The following is a 22,806-nucleotide window of genomic DNA, read 5'->3' as shown; positions in this document are numbered from 1 at the left end:
ATAAAATATTGTCAGAGATTTAGGCTCTTATTCCAACATGCGGATTGTTTACGTCTTGACAACATATCTTATGTCGACAAATCAACATAATGTTAGGCGTCATGCTCTTTTGAAAATGACTTGCCTTCGTTGTTTTGGTCGACATGATGAGTTATTTTTGACGACATGACACCTTTTTCATATCATGCCGTCATAGAATGTTGACATCATCACAGTATCAGGGTGTACCATATACGTTTCCATAATTTCCTGCCCCCGAATGTTAACAAAAGTAATTTCCGTAAGCGGATCAACGTCTCTATTTGAAATTTACGCATGCCAGAGCACCAAACACGACAAAAAAGATTCTATTAAGTGCACATTGTAGTCCAATTAGCTTTTAAACAATAGTTTATCGGTTGATCTTAATGGCAGTGAGCGATTTATAAAATGTTGCCCTGACTCCTGAGTATATACAGAAAACCATCAACTAATGATATGACTATATATAAACTACTCCAGAATAATTTGACGAGCTAGTGCGTTAAGTATACGCCGGTTTACATATTTTTTTAGTATTGAAGTACTTGACAAATATCTATTACGCCTGTGAGTTAAGAATACGAATTAATACATACTGTAAGTTTGTCATATCCGTCAGCCACTACACACAGCGAAACGAGCACTACGATTTATTCTGCACTATCTACTCAAAACTGCTGTCATTGGAAAAGACAGAAGGTCGCATTGTATGGCTGCGTTGTGTCGCGCTTAAGGCATTGTTATTTACAAACAATTGACAGGCGAAACATCCACTCCATGCATAAGGCAAAAATCGTGACTGTACATATGTTTTCGTTAATCGTACATTGTTGTATCAAAGTTTAAACTTTTGTTCAAGAAAACGACTATAAATCAATATGAAATAATTATGTGTTTATTTTAAACAGTGGGTTTTAAAAGTAAGAATATCAATAACTTTACTATAACATTCTTTCAAATTAAGGTATTTTAATTTTGATATAACCTGTTAACATCTTCTCTGCATTTTACCATTTTAGCTTGGTCAAAACATGCCAACATCCGGGTTTTTTTTGCTCATGCGCTAAACTAGGTTTACTTAAAAATAAATTAAATCATTTAATGGAGCTTAATTTATTTGCGAAAGTGACTCCTTGTTATTAAAAATATGATTACATCATTATAAACAAAACTGAAATTTTGGAAAAGTTTTAAAGAATGTGTTATAGCAAGGATACAAACTTACGTGCCTACTCTATAGATCGAACCAGTGACCTCTAGAATCAAAAGGTATCTCGCTCTTACAGTACCACGCGTGCTTTATAATCTGTATAGTTGTTAAAGGGGCCTTTTCACAGATTTTGGCATTTTTTAACTTATTCATTAAATGCTTTATATTGATAAATGTAAACATTGGATCGTAAAAGCTGCAGTAAAAAATCAAGAATAAAATTAAAAAAAGGAAAAGATCATTGCCCGGAGCAGGTTTCGAACTAGTGACCCCTGGAGTCCTGCCAGAGTCCTGAAGTAAAAACGCTCTAGCCTACTGAGCTATTTCGCCGAATACACACCCTCGACGTATTTTATACGTTATATAGGCAATCTTCGTAGTTGCACAAAATTTAACGACAAAAACAGAACTCTCCAAATTATTCAATCGTTTCGCGTTGCAACGCTTTATAATTTTTAGGTTTTAAAATCGTTAAAAGATGCATATAATGGCTATATTAGAGCATGGTAAATGTTCAGTATAACTGTTTCCTCACAAATATCATAACTAAAACGAAAATTTGCGAATCTGAAACAACTTTTTTCAATTTTGTCAATTTACCAAAGCGTGAAAAGATCCCTTTAAAGGCCCGTGTTCTTTTGAACCTTTTCTTCGTCAGGAGTGTTATTGTTCTTTTTCGAAAAAATATGCATACATCAGGTAATCTATGCCGTTTATTTTGACATGTTTAGGTTAGCGAAACATTATAATATTAATAAATTATATTACTGCATCCTTGTACCTTCTAGACATACGAAGCTAAAATGTGCACATATTCACAAGAATGATAATTATTTTTTAACTATTTATTTTAATGGCATCTTTTAGAGTCTATTGATATTGTAACTCTTTGATAGAGTATCACAAATTACAGAGATGTACGTTTTGTTAATATTTTATAAGATACACAGAGCTTTGTTCTGCAGACAAAAAAAAACGTTTAGCACGTTAAACGTCCAACCCGCCAATAAACAACTTTTCGTCCTTTCTAATTCGCGACTTCTCTTCAAGTTTAATTCCTACTCACCACAACTTGTTTGCTCCAAAGTGCTCCTTAAAGTCATATTATGGGCATTTCACTTCATATACACTAATATTTGTTAATGCAGCATCAACATACTAAAACAATATCCCGGAAAGAGAAAAGTAATGCATTTGAATATCAACCGTACTTTCGTTTGACAACTGATCATGCATGTACGATGTGATACTAAATTTATTTTTAGTGCAGATTCGTTCATACGACACAAAGACACAATTTTGTTTTACAGATCATTTCGGCTTACAGGACTCCCCGGTCACGTAAAATATCGAATATAAAATATATTTTTATAAACAAATGTAGCAAGATGAGTTGCAGATAATTGGTCAGTAACCACATTTTAACTAACTCTTTTGACCTGTTAAATCTGTTTAGCTCAATTCAACAGTGAAAATGCCCATAATAGCACTTTAATGTAGGTAAATCATTGAAAACATCATTCAAAACGGTTCTACAAATGTTATTGACAAATGGAACAATATTGATCCGCATAATTATAATGGCGTTTCATGTTTCCTATACAAGCATTTAACTTCTGGAATGCTTTATTTTACGACATTCTGAATTCTGAAACTGCGTGTATTTATATTATTGTTAGGTCTAATATTATTGATAGAATGATGATTTTGTTTAGATTTTAATTATGTTTCACAATATTTCAGCACTTAGAATTATTGACGAGTCCGAAACACCAATAATAAACATGCTTTGGCCTTAAGTAATCGGTTTAGCCCAGCATGACACTCAAGTGTCGTGTTTCTAGTGTAACATTCTAAAGACGGATACTTGATAGCTTATAATGAGCGCATTTACATGAGGCATTCAGAAACCAAAGCGTGTATGGTTTATATATACTTCCTTACAGATAAACTCAATAATGTAATAATTCATCGTGTTCGCAACTCAAATATTTGCCTGGTAATACTATGTTTACATGTGTCACTTAAATAATCAGGTACTGACAAAAGCATTTAGGTAACATTTGTTTGAATAACACAGTATCCGTTGTGTTTCTGTTTTTCTTTTCCGTTAACAATAAACTACATTTTGCAAAACCTAGCTACCTATTCACAAACACACAAAACTTTATTTCGAAAGCACAAACACATTCTGTATTGCATTATAAAAGTACATGTGATACTTTTCATACTTTAATTATATACCATCATATTACTCTCATATAAAAAACATATTTCGAGTCACTAACTAGTTAACTGACTGTGTTGTTGACTAAAAGAAGATACACATACAAAATATATACTAATAAAAGTTAAGTAAACAAAAATAATCGTCAAAAATAAATAAAAAGTAATACATATATTTCTACTGTGTTTTAATAATGTGTACGTGATTTTGTATTTAATTTACAGAAATGTATACACAAGCCGGTAGTTGACGAGGTATTAAATATCTATTGTCAATGCGTGCAAGTTGTCATTGTAAGTGCAGACAATATCTTTGCGATTCATATTAATAAATTCGTACTAATGTTTACTAAAGACAAATCCACCCAATATCCACGGAATCGTAGCTTGTTAATTAATGATCACAATTGTATGTCTTCAATTTTATACATCACTGGGCTATCATCAGTTTCTGTTCCGATGTGCAGCCCTGCAGACACTTGCTTGTGGTATGCCCACTTCTAGTTTCTGTATACATGTATACCTAAAGCATGATTTCATAGTTTTTGGTTTTATCTGACACGAATACGGGAAAAGCACAATCTGCCTCGTTGTTCTGAGGTTGAGGAACGCTACTTGATAAGCGTGATATTATTGACCTAACTGTACATGTTTCGAGTCGTTAGCGTGCATGCCTGATTAGATATTAGCGCTGTCTGCAGTCAGAGCAGCAAGAAAACATCAAAACGCTTCGTACAAGGTTTTTATCAAAACCTTAGTCATGTAAATATGGGACAAGGGCAGACGTTTTACAAAAACAGGCTTAAAAAACACCGAAAGGGAAATGCAAATTAATTTATTTGTACATTAAATATTGAACGAAAATGATAACAATCCAATTATTCGGTTAAACATTGATATGATTTATCCAGCTGTCAATGTGGTTTGATTTCATTTCATAAAATTAAGCAGCTTCATTTCTTGCTGACAGAGCTCAAAACCGAACAGTAAACACAAATAAAAAAGCCTTGTCATTTTTATTTTATCTCATCTTGCCATTTTGATCGTATCTCTTGAAAATTAGCGGTAAAAAAAGTTTTACTAAATCCCGAAGAATGACTTTTAAAAATTAACTCGATTGACAGTCAACCCGTTTAGCGCTTGCTGGAAACCAAAACTTTTTTTCCATCTACACGCGTATTAATAATAAATCGATAATTATCGTAGAAACAGCATCGCTACTGAATGAAATTACTGAGTTATATTATTTTATTTTATTAAATTTATACCATTAATTATTTTACCGTAGGCTGTTTGATGAGCATTTTAATCTTCCCTCGTATGCTGACTATTTTGAGTTGTGCATTTATTTGATAGTGTCGTGTCATGTTCAAGTGCAGTGGAGAAGAAGGGGTGCGTGAGAGGGAAGATGATTTGAGTCTTGTTCTGAGACAACTGGGCATAATTCATGTGCGTAAAGTGCCGTCCCAGATTAGAACATGCAGTCCACACAGGCTTATAAAGGACGACACTTTCCGCCTAAATTGGATCTTTGCTAAGAAGAGACTTCATTTAAACGAAAAATGTCATAAAAGCGGGAAGTTTTGTCCCTGATTAGCCTGTGCGCACTGCACAGGCTAATCTGGGACGACACTTTACGCACAGGCGTATGCCCAGTTTTCTCAGAACGCGACTCATTTATTAACATTAATAATCATCCAAAAACACATCAAACTTCAACAAACATTAAAAAACTTCAGACAAGTGATTTGTAGATGCAAGTGTTTTATACAGTTGGTGCAGACGACATTTGGCTGCAAGAAACATTGTCTTAAATGAGATATAAAAATAATCGATTCCTTTTTGCCCCGTTTTGTGGCATATTTAATACTTCTGTTCATTTGTTAATCACACATTCCATAATACTAGTATTGTTCTCTTTACAAAAGATGGTGCGGTTACAAGCTTATCTTACCAAAATCAATCTTTAATAACCTATAACTGTAAAAAATAAAACTCAAAGGAATTGTTGTAAAGTCTCACAGCAGCCGTAACTTGCCTTTGCATATTACCTTTTGAGGAATGTTATTTGATCTCCCGCATTAATGATCGATTTTCGTCTCAAATACCAAGCATGATATTAGCTCCGTCATGTCATGACTGCCCGCGTCTGCAAACTGTTCATTTGTTGATCGATACGCCTATCTTTTTTATGAACAGCTCAATTATTCTATTAAGTTCTTTGTCAATTGTTTTTTTTTAATAGAAGTATCCTTACAATAGAAATGCCATAAAACAACAACAATACAATTAGAAAGGGAATTTCCCAAAGACTTTCTTAAAGCGGGAAAGGTAACTCGTGTGAGGGAAATTGTAAATGTTTCACAAAACCTTTAAGCGATGACAACATCTGAGGCATATATTTTCAAAACGGTAGAAAATAATTATTTTAAATTTGGTTTTTCAATTTAAGAACTTAGGTAAATTATAACCGGAACATTAATCGAATATAAAACTGTGTACAGTAATTTTCAGTCTATGGATGCTTTACAGTTTAGCCTCAGTGTTTATTAAAATGATGCGCTGTGTGTGGTATATCGTTTACGATCATATGAGTCGCGTTCTGAGAAAACTGGGCATAATGCATGTGCGTAAAATGTCGTCCCAGATTAGTCTGTGCAGTCCGCACAGGCTAACCAGGAACGACACTTTCCGCCTAATTTGGATTTTTGCTCAGAAGAGACTTCATTTAAACGAGAAATGACATAAAAGCGAAAGTGTCGTCCCTGATTAACCTGTGTGGACTGCACAGGCTAATCAGGAACGACACTTTACGCACAGGCATTAGACCCAGTTTTCTCAGAACGCGTCTAATATTAGTATGCCCTGTGAAATAAATATGGCATTGAGTCAGTATAAGTTTTCAAATGTTTTTTACTACTTATTCGTGAAATACTCAAGTAATGGACTTCACACCTAACTCCTTACTTGTTTAGGAAACGATTTGTTAATAACTATACAATGAATTGTTCTCGCTTTTACCAATGTATTTGACAAAACACTTTAAAAGATTTTCTAATTGTGCATTTAAAATCCCACAAACAGTCAAAATCAACGAATGTTTCGTAAAATATCTCTTAAAATAAAGTTAACCCATAAAAGTCGTGTTCCTTGTAGCAATAGCTTACATTTAACGCTAGATGAGTAACAAAGATAAATTTTGTCCTGAGAAATTATTTGTATTAGCTTTCGAAAACAACCAGTGTGTATTTGATTCGTTAAAAATTGTTCGAGTTACATGGTTTACACTAAAGATGGTGTAGTTTTACGATAAATGAAGTTGCACTCCTTCTTTCTATTATAGCATTATATATAAGGCTTACCTTCTGTGTGTTTATTGGGCTTAAAGATTTTAATTTCACAAAAAAGCTTAACATGTTACATTTTATTTTAAATAGGCTATTTATAAAAGTGGTAACTAAACACAGTTGACTGCTGCTTAAGACCTAAGCGCTTCTTGAAAATAGGGTCATTTGTTGAAAATATTATTTATTTAAACGTTTCACCTAATTATAAACGCACATGTATTTAAAATTAGTTTAAATGAAAAAAAATACCACAAATCAAAACTTTATCTGATAAGACACTGAAAGTCCAATAGAACTGTCTAAATAATTTATGATTGTCGTCATCCTGGCGTCAGCTGACGAGTATGTTCATCATGAGCGTTAAGGATTCATCAATCGAGGGCTAACACTGGCGCCGAGAACATTGTTAATTAAATAACAATATGACAAAACTATGCAAAAACTCTTTGCAAAATCATTATCATCTCATCAACAATATATCATAAAGAAATAGGTTACTGTGACAAACGAACAATATTAAGATAAATGAGGTAACAACATGACGCCTCTATTAAAAAGAATGAAACTGATGTGTTTTACCTATCATTTTCAAAATAGTGTCCATATTTGATCTTTAACTTCTTAAAGGGGCAGTGAACCACATTTACGAAAAAAGAAAAGTTCTAAAACACCGTATTTTTACAATTATTAGTTTATATTGATTTAAATACCATGACTGGTATATTACATTACTTGAAAAAAGTTCATATTTTCAGTATATTCGGTAATAAAATTTCGCGATGTGGAATCGAACCTACATCGCGAAAATAGGTGACATAACGATAAACATTATATAAATAACGCAAGTAGATTTATCATTTTATATATAAAATATATACAATTCACTATGCATGCACAATTTACATTCCTGGGTTTACCACGTGACGATAATGGCCAATCTACTTACGATATTTATAGTTAACTGGTAGTTACCTGGTACACATACCCAGTAAAATTTTATTACCGAATATAATAAACATATGAAGACTTTGCAACTTTTTCAAGTAATGTAATATACCAGTCGTGATATTGTAATCAATATAAACTGATAATTGTAAAAACTACGGTATTTTTTATCTTTCCTTTTTTCGTAAAATCAGGTTGACGTCCCCTTTAATGCACCAAATGAGATACATGAAGACCGACGTCATCCCGACACACTTTAACTAGGTGGAATTGAATTTAGTTTCACCAGTAATATCTTAAAAGAAGATATCCGGCGATATAATCTCCTTAGAGGTCCTTTATATAACGCCAGCTGACCCGAATGAACACATTTCATTCATTCCATTGACTGATTTGAGCATTATTCCCCGGAACATGATAAATATAAACGCGTTTTGTAGTATACAATGTAACACTTCTTAGTTTATGAAAATGCGGACTACTCTCTTCTGTTCTTACGAAACATACAAACACATTTTGGCTCAATTACAATTACGCATAACCAGTGATTTCCATCCCCAATTCCAAGACTAATCAAAGCGCTGAAGGCACTGAAGATGTTCGCTATTGCATAATTCAACACGCAATTCATTTTTGAAAATCAATCGCAAGTTTGAAATGAACACACGTCATTCAACTTTATAAAGTGTGTGTCATAGCGCACGGGTCGAGTTTTGTGTGCACTTTTTATTATCCTTATTATTTCATAGAAATAACTAAGACAAAATAAAAACAACATGCTTTTTGGAAGTTCTTAAAGCATAGAAAGTATGATGAAAATGGTAATGATAACTTAATATAAAGAAAATTTGCAGTCACCATATTAAAGGAATATTTTTTTCTTATATCAAATGACTATCTCACCAAGAATATAAATTCATAATAAAAGTTCCGTGTACAAAACTTTTGATTTTTGACACCATATACAAATTCAAAATATACAACAATCTTCGTAAATTGTATATGGAGGAATAAAAGTATATAAACATTGCTGTTTATGCTTAACTTATTACCCGAGCAGTTCACACGGTGTCAACAACGCTAACATAAACATAGGTATAGAGCACTCATGCGCTTTTAGGCGTAGCTGTTTCAGTTTTCATCTTAGTGACTTTTTCATAACGCCAACAGGCACGCATGAATATTTTCGAATATTTAATAAGCTGATTCGAGATACAACCTCTGAATTTTTGCTATATCACTGCGTATGTGCTCAATTCAAAGGATGTAGCACTGTTCAGTGTAAGGAATTCCGGACTACTCTCTGTATGCTCAAACGACACAAAGTGAGGCCCTGTTACAATTACGCGTTACAATCCATCTCGCAGAATTTCACTTTCGCCTCCAAGATGAGAAAACAATCATTAGCGAAATAGTATAGTGTTACGATAAGAGAAAATCGTTTAATTATCATACCACAATGTTTGCCGTACTTGGTCAGCACGTCTGGAAATCATTCCTTAATGTGTGGATAGGCTGCCATTATTAACAAGTTTGCTATTTTCAATTCAATTTTGTATCAAAAAGCATTGTTCTTAAATGTGGCATTTTCAATTCGCAATGAGATTTGTAATGACCCTCGTCATGTGAAAATGGGTCTTATTCCATATGCGCCCATCATATAAATAGCCCACTCAGCTATCACTCCTTCTGGTAAGGAGAAACATAACATATTGAGTGATTTTAAAGCGAACAGCATCGCCTATGGCCTGACTGCGCAAAAGCACATGTTGGGTTTAACAAACGCTTGCCGAAACGCATAAGACCCATTTTCGCATGACGGCGCTATTGACGTGTAATTTAAATGTGTCGAAAGAAAACTGCGTTTAAATCAAATATAAACATACGATATATTTCGATAGTGAAGAAAGATACTCATAACAAGGCATATGAGGACACATATGAAGTGCTCTCCCGTAGTATATTTTTTATTTTACTCACACTAATGTGTGGTTTGACAATGCTAACACACATTTCATGCGGTGAATATGCAGCTTACAAGTGAAAAACACAACACAATAGTTAAACTTTTGTTTAATTGTATTTAATTATTTAGAAAAGTAAATTGCTAATTTTATTTCAAAGTCAGCGTATAAGCCGACTACATTTTTAAAAGACATTTATTGTTATAAATATATTTAATATAATATATTAGGTTGTTTTCGGTTTTAGCGATTAAAAAGCATTTTCGAGGTTGCCTATAGTATGCCTGTAGTAATTCATGAACTCATATCCAACTGTCTATGTATTGAGAACTGTGAATATAAACAAGCTTAACCTTCTACTAACCTTCTGCTATTGCATTCGCATTATTATTATAAATTGTCCGTTATATTCGGGTTTAGCAATTATGAAACTTTTTTTTGTCTATCGTATCGCTGAAGTTATTGTTGAACTTATGTTCAACGTTTTATAAATTGAGAATATAAACAAAGACCTATAGATAATATGGGTCTTTGATATAAATAAGCGTCAACTTTTTCCCCGTATCTCTCATTTTACGACCTGTACTACGTCATTGAGTTGTATGCGAGAGCGTAACCTATTGCGTTGTTATAACCCGTAAACTTTCCTTTGTTTATCGACAGACGCATCTATTAATAGCCTCATATATCATGAATGCCAAAACAACCGGGAAAAAGAACCACGTGACCAAAAAGGACGCAAAACGCAAATACCATGCGACTACGACTTTTATTATGTAAGAAAGCTCCGCAATTCCTTTGAAGTCGGAGCCTTGTGATTGCTATTACTTAAATAATTGACCTCTAACTGAAGTAAGCAAAGGAAACGCAGCACCTAATTGACCCATTCCTTCTATGTGCGAAGGCAGATTGAATTGTACTAATGTATGGTTTGCCTATTATAACACACATTATAATGCGGTAAATATGCGACTAACAAGTAAAAAACACTATAATTAAACTTTTGTTTTGAATTAAGTTATTTAGAAAACAAAATTGCAAACCTTATTTCAAAACAGCAATACTACATTTTTTAGAGAATATTATTGTTATATTTAAATGTGTTTTTTTAACAGTTTCAGCGATAATGAAACATATTTTTATGTTGTCTATCGTATCCCTGTAATAATTGTTGAACTCGTGGTCAACGTATTATTAATTGAGACCTGTGAATATAAACAAGCGTAACCTTATACTACTGCGTTATTCTCCCACGGACTCCCCTTTGTTTATCGCCAGCCTCAGATTTATGAATGAGCTGAGCGAAAATACTACGTCACGCACACGCAGCAGAAAGTGGACTATTTTAATCATTCATAAACAATCTCCTCCGCGACACGTACAATACGATCATTGTTTATTGATTCTTTTCTATAAAACACCGTTCGAAAATATTGAATGTAACACGATATTAATATAATGTTGCCATTTGTGAATACACATAATTGGAGAACTCAAACCTCTTGCATAAATTATACAACTCTTTCTTGCGCGGATACGCAAGCGGGTATTGGGTTAATCATACCTAGTCGTATCGACCTGAATTTCACACTAAGGACTTTAGACGGGCGCTAAAGCGCCCATCTAAAAACGTCAGTGCTTGGTCAGTAAATCGTTAGGGGAAGACGGAATTTACTATCAATAGACGCCTTATGTTGATAACACAGCATTGCTTTTAAGATATCAAATAACTCGTATATTTAGGGGGGGGGGGGGGGGGGGTGAATGCAAATCATTCAGAAAATGCCTTTTGTCTTGTATTGTGAGGCAAAACTACTGAAGTAGTATAGTGTCAATGCTAGAGGGAAAATCGTTTTATTATCTAGCCACACATATATGACGAACGTATGGTGGCATAGAGGTTTGTTTTTTTAAATTGCACTCCTCTTTTTTCTTTCTCGTGGCCACGATTTAGTAACTATATCTATGACTTGGTTGTCCGTGACTGTGTGGGAACAAATTTCAGGCCCCGGACCATCGAGGACCATGCCGGAAAATGTACGGTTGTCGCCGGATCCTTCGCGGCGATTACACGGAATACGCCGGTACAGTTTTATTGTTTCGCTACCATCACGGATCAGTACGGAGCTACTAAGGATGAAGACGGTGCAAACACGGACAGTCTTATACGGTGGCAACGAGGCGGATACACGGATGACGTCGGATAAACAATGTGTTAACAAGGACCTTCACAGTGTAAATACGGTAAAAACACGGAGTATCACGAAGAAACACGGCAAAACACGGACGATGGCGGATGTTCATTTACATATGGGCAATTTTAAAATCGATTCACTTTTTTCTGTGCTACCGACGATGCAACATGGGCGAGATCATGAAACGCAGTGAACACATAATCCAACCGAAGAGGTCAAACTACAATACGCCTCTGACGGCTGTCATTAAGTTGGCTGCGGTACCTAGCATCAAGGGACAGCTACCACTCTCTCATGTATGGATTCCGGATGACACACAACACCCTCTCCAAGATCATCCGTCAGATGTGTGAGGCGATACTCGTACAATTTGATGAGGAAATAAGTCCCTGTTCTTAAACGCGCCAGATGAGTGGAAGAACATTGCCAAGCAGTTCGGCGACATATGGCAGCTGCACAACTGTGTTGGTACCTTGGACGGTAAGCGCAAGGCCATACAGTGTCCTTGGCCTGGTGGCACCATGTACTACAACTACAAACGTTACCACTCCATAATCCTCACGGCCTATGTCAACGCCGACAAGTTTATTTTGGCGGACGTAAGCAGCAACGGATCAGCCGACGATGATCAAGTGTTAAGCTGAGGGAAACCATCGTCAAGGAAGTGCTGGGTCTAGTTATGTTTGCGAAATACGAGATCAAACCTACGAGGCCTGATTGCAGAATGATGGAATCACCAACAAAGAAAAAAAAGGTTGTCCACGAGTTATTTTCGGTGCGGGTGAATCGTGTTTGGTCCGTGTCGCCGTCACGTTGGTCCGTGTCGTTGTCGTGTAGATCCGGGAAGGTCTGTGCAGATGCCGTGTTTATCGGGGACTATCCGTGCCTCTGCCGTGTTGGTCCGTAATACTCTGTAGCTCTGCCGGGATAGTCCGTTACGGTACCGTGTTGATTCCGTTTTGCTGTCGAGCTTGTCCCTGTTGATCCGCGTTGATTCCGTGGTGTAACTGGGTGGATGTCTTTACAAGACCGTCGACGCTCAAAAATGCGGAAAAGCCCACGACTCCCCCCGGACGATCCGAGTCTGTCGTGTCCATCCTTGCTTATACTGGGACTTTACTATTCTAACTTTATTTTAAGGTCAGGATACATGCCGAATATGTTTAAAAAATATATTTCTTATTATGGTATGTCAATAATAGGTTCACAATGAGTTTTCAACAATCCCATGAAGGTCATATTTTTTGTTAATGTAATATGAATTATTTCACCATACTGACCAAATTATTAACCATGAGCGCGCTGATTCACGATGATTTCAAATATGTAAGGATAATTCGCTTGTTGCCGGTTGACTTATATGTTTAATTTAATTTTATTTTGTATTTCTTATTTTTACCTCGATATTTGATTAATAATATCTAAAAATGCGAAATAAACCACGCAATCAGGCGCAACACCTGTGTGTAGTGGATATATGTACGTGGAAGTGGTGAAACGCTATATCATTCTAAAATTAGTTCAATTTCATTATTTGAGGTGGGTTGTTACACTTGGAAAACATACAAACATAGTAGAATTAATGTGAAAAAAATATGATGCACATAAAAATACAGAAGTGCAACCGCGCATTTTCCGAATTGCGCGTCATCCACCACACGTGCCAAAGCGTCTGATCGTCAAGGATGAAAGATGGTATAGGTTAAAAATTATACGTCTCAATTAGAACGCGACGAACGATATTTAACTCAAATCTGGAGCGCGAAATCAATAATTCCTCAGAACAACCTGTATCGACAGTATCTTTTTTTCCCAACACTGATGGATTGGCAAAGTTCTTGAATGAAATTACAAGCATTCTGAGAGGAATGTCGCCCCTAAGAACCAGAGTCCATGTCAAACTCGTATTTAATAAATCATTGGTGATATACACATCTTGTTATCCCATTCTGTAGACGCCTGTTAGGGTCGTGTATCATCACAAAAATTCACAATTAAATTATAGTTTCAAAACTTCTATTTTCATCGTTTATCATTAAATTATTATTGTCCAATTTCAATATATTCAGAGGCTTTTGCAAATCGTAGAATAAACAGAAGCCTTTGTCTAAAAAACAAGGAATGATATGAAACAAAACACTTAACAATTTAGTTTTCTTTATGAAAAGGCTAGAATATAGTCGCCGCTTTATGCCTCCACACAAACTATTATTTTGATGTAAATTCGTTAGTGGGGCTGTTGAAAACGAAATTTCGTCATATCAAAAATACTCGATAGCAAACCGTCCGGTACATTTTGTTTCCAAGATACCTTAAGAACTAATGATCTTATTAAACCTTATCTGCGTACACATCTCTAAAAATGAAAATGCCAATTGATACATGTAATATAATAATAGTCTCCCCAGTGAGAACACGGAAATAAACGATTTTTACAACATGCTAAAAAGTTGGCCGTTTGATTACGGTACTATGTGGGCATTTGATTCTCATTATTTTTAACATAATCCACAATCTAATTATGCTGGTTCATTGTAGTACTTCAAAGTCTTTAATTAACTTTATTATGTACTAGCGAAATTATTGAACATCCTTCCATATACCTCCACTTTTATGCGCATACAGTAAAATATATCACTGCAGGCACAAAGTTGAATGAAATGTTCGATACCAAATGTCTCGGACATTTCACAGGTTATTTTACGGACAATGAAAGTATTTCTGTCCAAAAAAACATTTGTATCATATTGATTAAATATCAATAATTCAAATTGCAAAACATGATCAAACTTCAAACAATCAATTTCATATATCAGGCAAAAATGTTAAACATCTTACCACTTATTTTCAATACACCTTCCCGGGCGTCTTCATACAAATATAGCGGAGATAAACAACCTTGTTATTCCAGGAACATGTGGAATAGCGATGACGTCATATCATTTCACGTAATTCTTAATTATGACATCAGCTACTTGAATTACAAGTTTTCGTATCGGAAATTTCAGTCTCGGACATTTCTTGCACACTTATTTCTTTTCTTAAACTGAATACTTTTCCGGACATCTATTTCTTTTCTGGTTATAAATGCTTGTAATGTCAAGCCATTTTAAAAGAGATGAAACATTAACCATACACTTATTGACAACGAATAGAATTGTCGTATCGGACATTTCAGATTTAGGTAATTAAGACACCTGAACTCACTCTCTCGTCTATAATTCTTATTTTTAATGGTAATAAGCAAAGTGAAACTCAAAGTGTCATATGATGGATTTCTAAGTGCTGCCAAACAAAATCGGATATCTTTCATGTGGGTATAAACGTTCTTTTAAGTAGCTCTGGAATATGTGGTCTCGGACATTTCATATGTTTTCTATGTTTAACGACATTAAAAAGCGTGCGTGTTCAACTAGATATTTACTAACTTTTTACTTGTTTAGCGATTGGCAGGCTCCCAAGACCCGACTCTTACTAAAAGTATTGGAAACTCGTTATTTTTGTACAGCCATAATGTCACAGTAAGCATGTAAAAAGAGAGCTTTCCTCCGACGACAGTCTCGAACATTTCATTTTTGTATCATTTTTACTTAATTAAGGCAATGCAAGTATCACCGACAACTTCTTTTGTAGTTTTTCTTATTGATATAAAAGATACAAAATATTTGACAAGAAAGTTGGCCTGTCAAAAGAATTATTTCAAGCTGTAGCCATTGAAAACTAAAATCCCAATTCCCGTGAGAATGAGTGATACGTGATTATTGCACGTAACCTACATAGTGTTAGATCTACTTTTATTATACTTGTATGATAAAAAGAAAAGCTAAAATAACAACTCTTCAAAAAAGTCAGTAGTAAAACCCACAATTAAGGACACCTTTTTGCATTTTATATCAAAATATATCGTTTTGTTAAATATGGCACAACTAGGTTTAATATTGAAATGATATGTATCAAAAGAAAGTTATTGCACTTTCGTTCAATTCATTTAAACTTGACATTTGTCTTCCATATAGCATAATGAGAGAGACACCAGACAACTTGATTTTTTTCGCTCTTCTGACTATTCTCTGCAAATAATATCCAGATTGCTTTTTAACGTGTTTTGAATTCTTGCTGTGTTGAATGGTAAAATGGCAATGTAACATCGTTTATATTTTTTACAAAATTAACTTTCAAATTGTAAGGTGTTTAATTGTCAACGCAATTAATAATAGGAACAGCCAATAATATAAATTCAATACAATTCATAGCAGTTTAGTACAATTCTCATAACGGTTAAAACAACGTATTATTCTTTATATTATCGAAATCTTTTGGTGATTGATTAATTGTAACGATTCCTATTAAAAAAGCTCCGTGTCTGCAAAAATAAACTGTTTCTATCTTTTCATCATGTTTGTGACGAAGCACTTTGATTTAGATTCAGCAGTGTTCATAATTACATTGTAATGACTATAGCAACCACAACTACTACTGCTAATTATACCACTACTAAAACAACTTATACCATTAATACTGCTCCTGCTACTGACCCTCCACCTCCTCCTCCTCATACTTCTGCTACTACTACTACTACTACTACAACTACTACTACTACTTCTACTACCCCTACTACTACTACTACTATTACTACTACTACTACTACTACTACTACTACTACTACTACTACTACTACTACTACTACTACTACTACTACTACTACTACTACTACTACCACTACTACTACTTCTACTACTACTTCTACTACTACTACTACTACTACTACTACTACTATTACTACTACTACTACTACTACTACTACCACTACTTACACTACTACTGCTACTGCTACTGCTGCTGCTGCTGCTGCTACTACTACTACTAATGCTACTACTTCTACTACTACTACTACTACTACTACTACTACTACTACTACTACTACTACTACTACTACTATTACTACTACTACTACTATTACTACTACTACTACTACTACTTCTACTACTACTACTACTACTACTACTACTACTACTACTACTACTACTACTACGACTACTACTACTACTACTACTACTACTACTACTACTACTACTACTGCTACTACTACTACTACTACTACTACTACTACTACTACTACTTTTTCTTTTAATATTTCTACTACTTAACATGAAATTATTCACAGTGTATACGAAACTAGCAGGTCAGATATGCAAGAAACATGGTTTGAAATATCATTTCCTATTCCGATGATTGACAACTATATCTGTCTTTTGAACCAAGTTACCCTATGTCAAAAGCGGAAATCTTAAATCGTGTTGAACTTTGTTTGACGGATATTGTTTGCTGGATGAACCAAAATATGCTGCAGATAAATGCAGATTAGACAGAAGTCATCATATTCTCCTCCAAACAAAATCAAACATACATTCAAGATATAACTTTACACATTTGACACGCAGAAATTAAACCATCTAGCTGTGTTAGAAACCTTGGCGCATTTATGGGCTCTGAAATAGTACAATGTATGTAAAAACATGTCAACTCAATTTTAATATTATGTTTATCACAAATACGATAGACCAGCCAAATCAGACAATATCTGTCAAAAGACGCAACAAAATCCCTGGCCAACTCCTTTGTCAGATCACGAATGGACTACTGCAACTCCCTCCTCTTTGGGGTACCAACGACAACACTCAACAAACTTAAGAAGGTGCAAAACACACCCGCACGTATTTTATCAAGATCTCGGCGGAATGATCACATTACACCAGTGTTAAAGGAGCTACACTGGTTACCGGTGAACCGCCGCATTGAATTTAAAATCCTAATGACGACATACAAAGCTCTCCACGATCGAGCGCCATCATATATCAAAGACATGTTAAAAGTCAAAATATAATCACGTTCTTTTAGATCTGAAAAATCATTACGACTTCAACCACAACCAAAATTAGATCGCCATGTAAAATATGGAGGAAGAAGTTTCACAAGTGTTGCGCCTGAGTTGTTGAATGCTCTACCGGACCATATTAGGAACTCTGGAACGATTGGAACGTTCAAGACAAGACTGAAAACACATATGTTTGTAAACGTCTACAACGGGTAATGTTTTATAATTATATTGAAAGAAGCAGTGAATAAACAAGGGTTTCGGGTTTCAGGTAGTCTAGATAGTAAGCAAGGACTGTCTGCCTTAAGCAGCAGTGCCGGGCTCTGAGAGCACCGACTTAACAATAATCCTTATGAAGTGAAACTGACAGTTTTATGTGTGAATATGAGGGCAGGTAGGATCCAATCACTTTATTTACTTCTTAGAATCTATTGTGCGTATTTTGCTTTTCGAGCAAAGCATGGATCTTAGTGGATCACATATACATGTTTTTGCATATTTGTTTTGAATATTGATGCTGGATGCGATTGGCATACTTCACTGTACAACAGCCAAATAGTGATATACTGCCTTATCATACCACCACATTGATATCTGCTTGATATCCTGTTGCCTGATATCTTTTTTTAATATCACGGTCAACAGGAAGTTCATATATCAGTCATGTGTGGAGGCTACTAAGACAATATTTTGTTTTATTGTAAAACTGAATCAGATTTATCAAAACAAACAATTTGATACCAATATGTATTACATTTAATCCACACACAACAACAAAAACAGAAAAAAGTTATTTTACAAACATTTAGAATGAATAGTACATGCTGATGACGTCATGTAACAAACGGACTACTTTTTATTACACGCCTTCATATGCAAACATCAAAGGTCAAAGGTTATGTCAAAAGTTCAGCATTTAATATAAACAGACCAAACAAATAAAACAAACAATACAAAAGCAGTAAAAATAGTAAAAAATAAAATGGTAACACACTTCACAATAAAACCCAATGCAATATGCATTAAATAATGAAATAATTTTTTAATCATAAATTATTATTAAGGTTACATTTGTCGTCTTCTACAGTTTGCCAATTTGGCCACATGAATTGTGTTTGATAAGGCTCGTAAAAAGCTAATTTCTTTTGAAAATAAGGACTTAAACATAAAAAACATATATAAATACAATAAATAAACATTACCATGTCAGACTTTGTGGATGGAGGTAAGTTTTACATTGTTTGGGACGGTTTAATGGAGGAAGTTGTTATGTTTGAGGAAGACTTCGCCAATCAGTTTGGAATAAATCCGAGTGTGTCATCGACTTCGACTTCGATGAGGTACTTCACAAAATCCTATTGGACATCGGTTGAAGGTGCGGGTGACTGTACAGGTGCGGGGGTCGGATGCTCCCAAAAATAAAATGTGACTTAAAATGTTCAACTTGTATGTACACTTTACATTGTTAATGATAGCCGATTACACCACCACTGCCGGCTGAAGAGCAGCCTTAAAACTGTCTACTGTGTCTAGTTGAAGCACTTGGTCAGGTAGGCAATTCCACGGGACAATAACTCGCGGGAAGAAAGAATGTTTATAAGCATTTATCTTACACTGAAAAGGAATGAATTTCATCTCGTGTCGAGCTGATGGAACAGGCAGAATTGATGTTGGAACTGCAACTAAGTTGTGCACAACTTTATACATAAGTACTAAGTCAGCGTTGTATCTTCGTTTTTCCAAAGAAGGCCAATTCAACTCCTGGATCATTGATGTTACACTACTAGGGTTCTGGTAATTAAACGGTTTGCCAAGAACGAATCTTGCGGCATTACGTTGGATTTGTTCAATTTGTGACACTTGCGTTCTTTGTCTTGGATTCCAAATCGTAGAGCTGTATTCCAATTTCGGTCTCACTAGTGTGAGGTAGGCGCGTTCTTTGACTTGTTTAGGACAATGTCTTAGATTACGTTTCAAGAAACCTAAGGCACTGGAGGCCTTTGAGGTGATGTTGTGATGTGTAGATTAAATTTCAGTTTTTCGTTGAGTTCAACTCCCAAGTAGGGGTGGTTTTTAACAGTTTCAAGTGACGTTCCTTGCATTTTATAGTCAAATTTTGAGATGTTTCTCTTTGTAGTTATATTCATGATTGCACATTTGCCAATGTTAAACTGCATTTGCCAGGTAGTACTCCAATTGTCTAGGGTGTTTAAGTCGTTCTGGAGTAGACAATGGTCATCTTTGGATCTTATTGGTGTATATACAACACAGTCGTCGGAAAATAGACGAATAGACGAAGAAATGTTTGTGGCAATGTCGTTTATGAACAAAAGAAATAATGTTGGTCCTAAAACGGTTCCTTGCGGCACGCCTGAAGTTGCCTTGGATAGGTTAGAAGATTCGCCATCTATGACAACTTGCTGTAATCGGTCATTTAAAAAATTGCTCACACAGGACAAGGTGTTGTTACGTATGCCATAAAAGGAATTTTTTTCGGCTAGTCTACGATGAGGGACGTTGTCGAACCCTTAGGAAAATCGAGTATCGCTATGTCTATCTGGAGACCTTGGTTCATATATTTGGAAATTTCATCAGTTGTCAGTAGTAATTGTGTCTCGCAAGATCTTTTCGTGAGGAACCCGTGTTGGTTTTCATGAAGTATGTTGTTAATGCCTAGATGTTTCATAATTTGAGAGACAACTATATGTTCAATATAAAGAAGTAAAACTCCAGCTGCTGCATTTTTGAGACGACTGCTGTCAGACTAACAGGTCTATAATTTTAAGGTTTTGTTCTGTCTCCTTTTTTGAAGATTGGTACAATGTTGGCCTGCTTCCAGTCTTTTGGTATCTCGTGGGTGTCTAGAGATTGTTGATAAAGGTTCTGTAGAATTGGAGTTATTACTTCCGATGTTTCTTTTAGTGCTATGATTGGCATTTTGTTTGGACCACTTGCTTTTTTCACGTTTAGTCGTTTGATGCAGTTTGATACCCCTTGGGCTGTAACTTGAATATTTGGCATGGTTGGGTGTGGTGAACAACCTTTATTTGGAATGTTATCAAGGTCTTCGTTAGTAAATACAGAGCAGAATTGTTCGTTAAGCATCTCGGCTTTGTCTTTCGCGCTTTCACCAATCCGTCCGTTGTTTTTTAAGGTTCCTATGCTCATAGAGTCCTGTTTCCTGGATTTAATGTATTTATGAAAGTTTTTACCCGCTTTGTCATTTTCTGGGTCAATTAGCCTACTGATGTAGTTGTAGTAAAATGTATGTAGTTCATTTCTGACAGTTTTTCTATATTTATGAAATGTTTCTTTGTCTTCGTTGCTTTGAGATTCCCTGGCCCTATTGTACAGTTTTTGCTTTTTATTTATCATCCGTTTCAATTTATGTGTCATCCATGGTATGTCTGGTTTTCCTTTCAGTACTTTTTTCGGGATGTTTCTTTCCATGGTTGAGAATAATGCGTCTTTGAAACTAGTCCAATTTTCTTCTACTTTTTGGATAAAGCCGTTTGGGGGTAGGTAACACTAAAATCTGACATATCTTTCCGGATTTTAATCCAATCTTCTTCTTTGTAATTAAAGACAGTTCTTGGGGCTTTCTTTCTAATAATCGGTTTAATGCTGGTGAAGTCGCTCACGGCTTCGCAGTGTGTCAACACCTGTAAAGAATTGAATGGTGTTTTTATTAGAATTTGGAATATATACTGCGCGTTTGGTTTACCGTGGTGGTTGTTCGTAGATATTTAGGTTCTGCACGTTAAGTACAGCTCAAAAACAGGTCATTTATTGGATTAAGGCCAGGAAACTGTGCTTGTAAAACTGCCGGGTGGGTGGGGAGAGAAATGTTCATTTCGGAAGTGTTGACAGAAGTGCATGAAACAGATGGAGTTGCAGTAGAACATGTTGCCAAAAGGTTTGAACATCTTTTTTGTGTTTGTTCGGATATTTCACTGTAATTGGTTATTGACTGTACGTTTTTGTGTCTTGTTATTTGCATGATTTCGGTGGGTGCGATATTGGAATCCCTTAGTTTTTGAACAAGGTGTTTTCTAGCAGAATGATTACTTATGTTTTTTGTTTTTTCAAAACCGGCCTCGATTGCCGTAGTTTTCAACATCTTGGAATTTTTTTTGTTCACCAAGTTTCTGCCGTGATTAAACAGTGATTAAAAACCTTGTTTTTTTATAGATTTTTCTGCTTTGCTTTCAGGCAGTCACGTGTGAGGGAAAATCTGGACCACTGCTCCGGACGATATAGTATGGGTACTTTGCTCTTTGAAATTTCCGTCAATGCTTCCCACGATGCTACGCAATGTGACAGGCTCGTATTCATCATCATCATTCTTGCGAATGGAGAGCAGATATCTGGCAAGATATTAACCTAGATGGTCGACAGATAAATTGTGGATTGCCTTCGTTTTGCCTTTCTTGGCAAGATATTTTTGAAAACGACTGACATCTGCCAGTGTTTTCCGGATAGTGTTTTTGTTATCTTCGGCTTCAATTAATTTTTGTACATCTTCGGTTGTTATTTCTATGGTGTCTGATATGTTTTCACTGTTCTCAGGTTTTGATTTTGTTTTAGTAAGGGTTTCTAAATAACTTTTATTTAAATTGACATTTGCATTCGTGATTTCATCAAATGGTTCATTAAATTCATATATTCCAAATTCTAATAAAAACATCATTCAATTCTTTACAGGTGTTGACACACTGCGAAGACGTGAGCGACTGCACCAGCATTAAACCGATTATTAGCAAGAAAGCCCCAAGAACTGTCTTTAATTACAAAGAAGCAGATTGGATTAAAATCCGGAAAGATATGACAAGCCTCGCCGTTATTTTATTCTAAGCCTCGCCTGATATATTACAAAACGATCATACAGTAACCTGTTATTCTCTATCTGTACGACAGACACATGGTAGTATAATGCCCTGTACAACAGCTACATAGTAGTATACTGCCCTTTACAACAGACACATGTAAATACACTACCATGTACAACAACTGCATGGTAATA

The 22,806-nt window shown here is 35.2% G+C and overlaps 1 protein-coding gene across 6 annotated transcripts in view; it reads right to left on the bottom strand.

The window, feature by feature from the left end:
* The window catches only part of LOC127840825 (polypeptide N-acetylgalactosaminyltransferase 13-like), a 71,602-nt gene that overhangs the window by 39,387 nt on the left and 9,409 nt on the right, over nucleotides 1-22,806 (bottom strand). For 2 of the 6 annotated variants that reach the window (XM_052369247.1, XM_052369240.1), the window contains exon 1: nucleotides 618-779. The exons of 2 other annotated variants lie outside the window; for them this stretch is intronic. The gene's annotated coding sequence lies outside the window, so the exon portion shown is untranslated. Of the gene's footprint in view, nucleotides 1-617; nucleotides 780-1,246; nucleotides 1,322-14,746; nucleotides 14,821-22,806 lie in introns of those variants that run through there. 2 more of the 6 variants (XM_052369243.1, XM_052369246.1) reach the window with 2 other exon arrangements.

This window comes from Dreissena polymorpha, chromosome 8, assembly GCF_020536995.1.
Source record: "Dreissena polymorpha isolate Duluth1 chromosome 8, UMN_Dpol_1.0, whole genome shotgun sequence".
Classification (NCBI taxonomy): Eukaryota; Metazoa; Mollusca; class Bivalvia; order Myida; family Dreissenidae; genus Dreissena; species Dreissena polymorpha.
The sequence above is the reverse complement of the archived record's forward strand: the minus strand, read 5'-3'. Positions and strand labels throughout refer to the sequence as shown.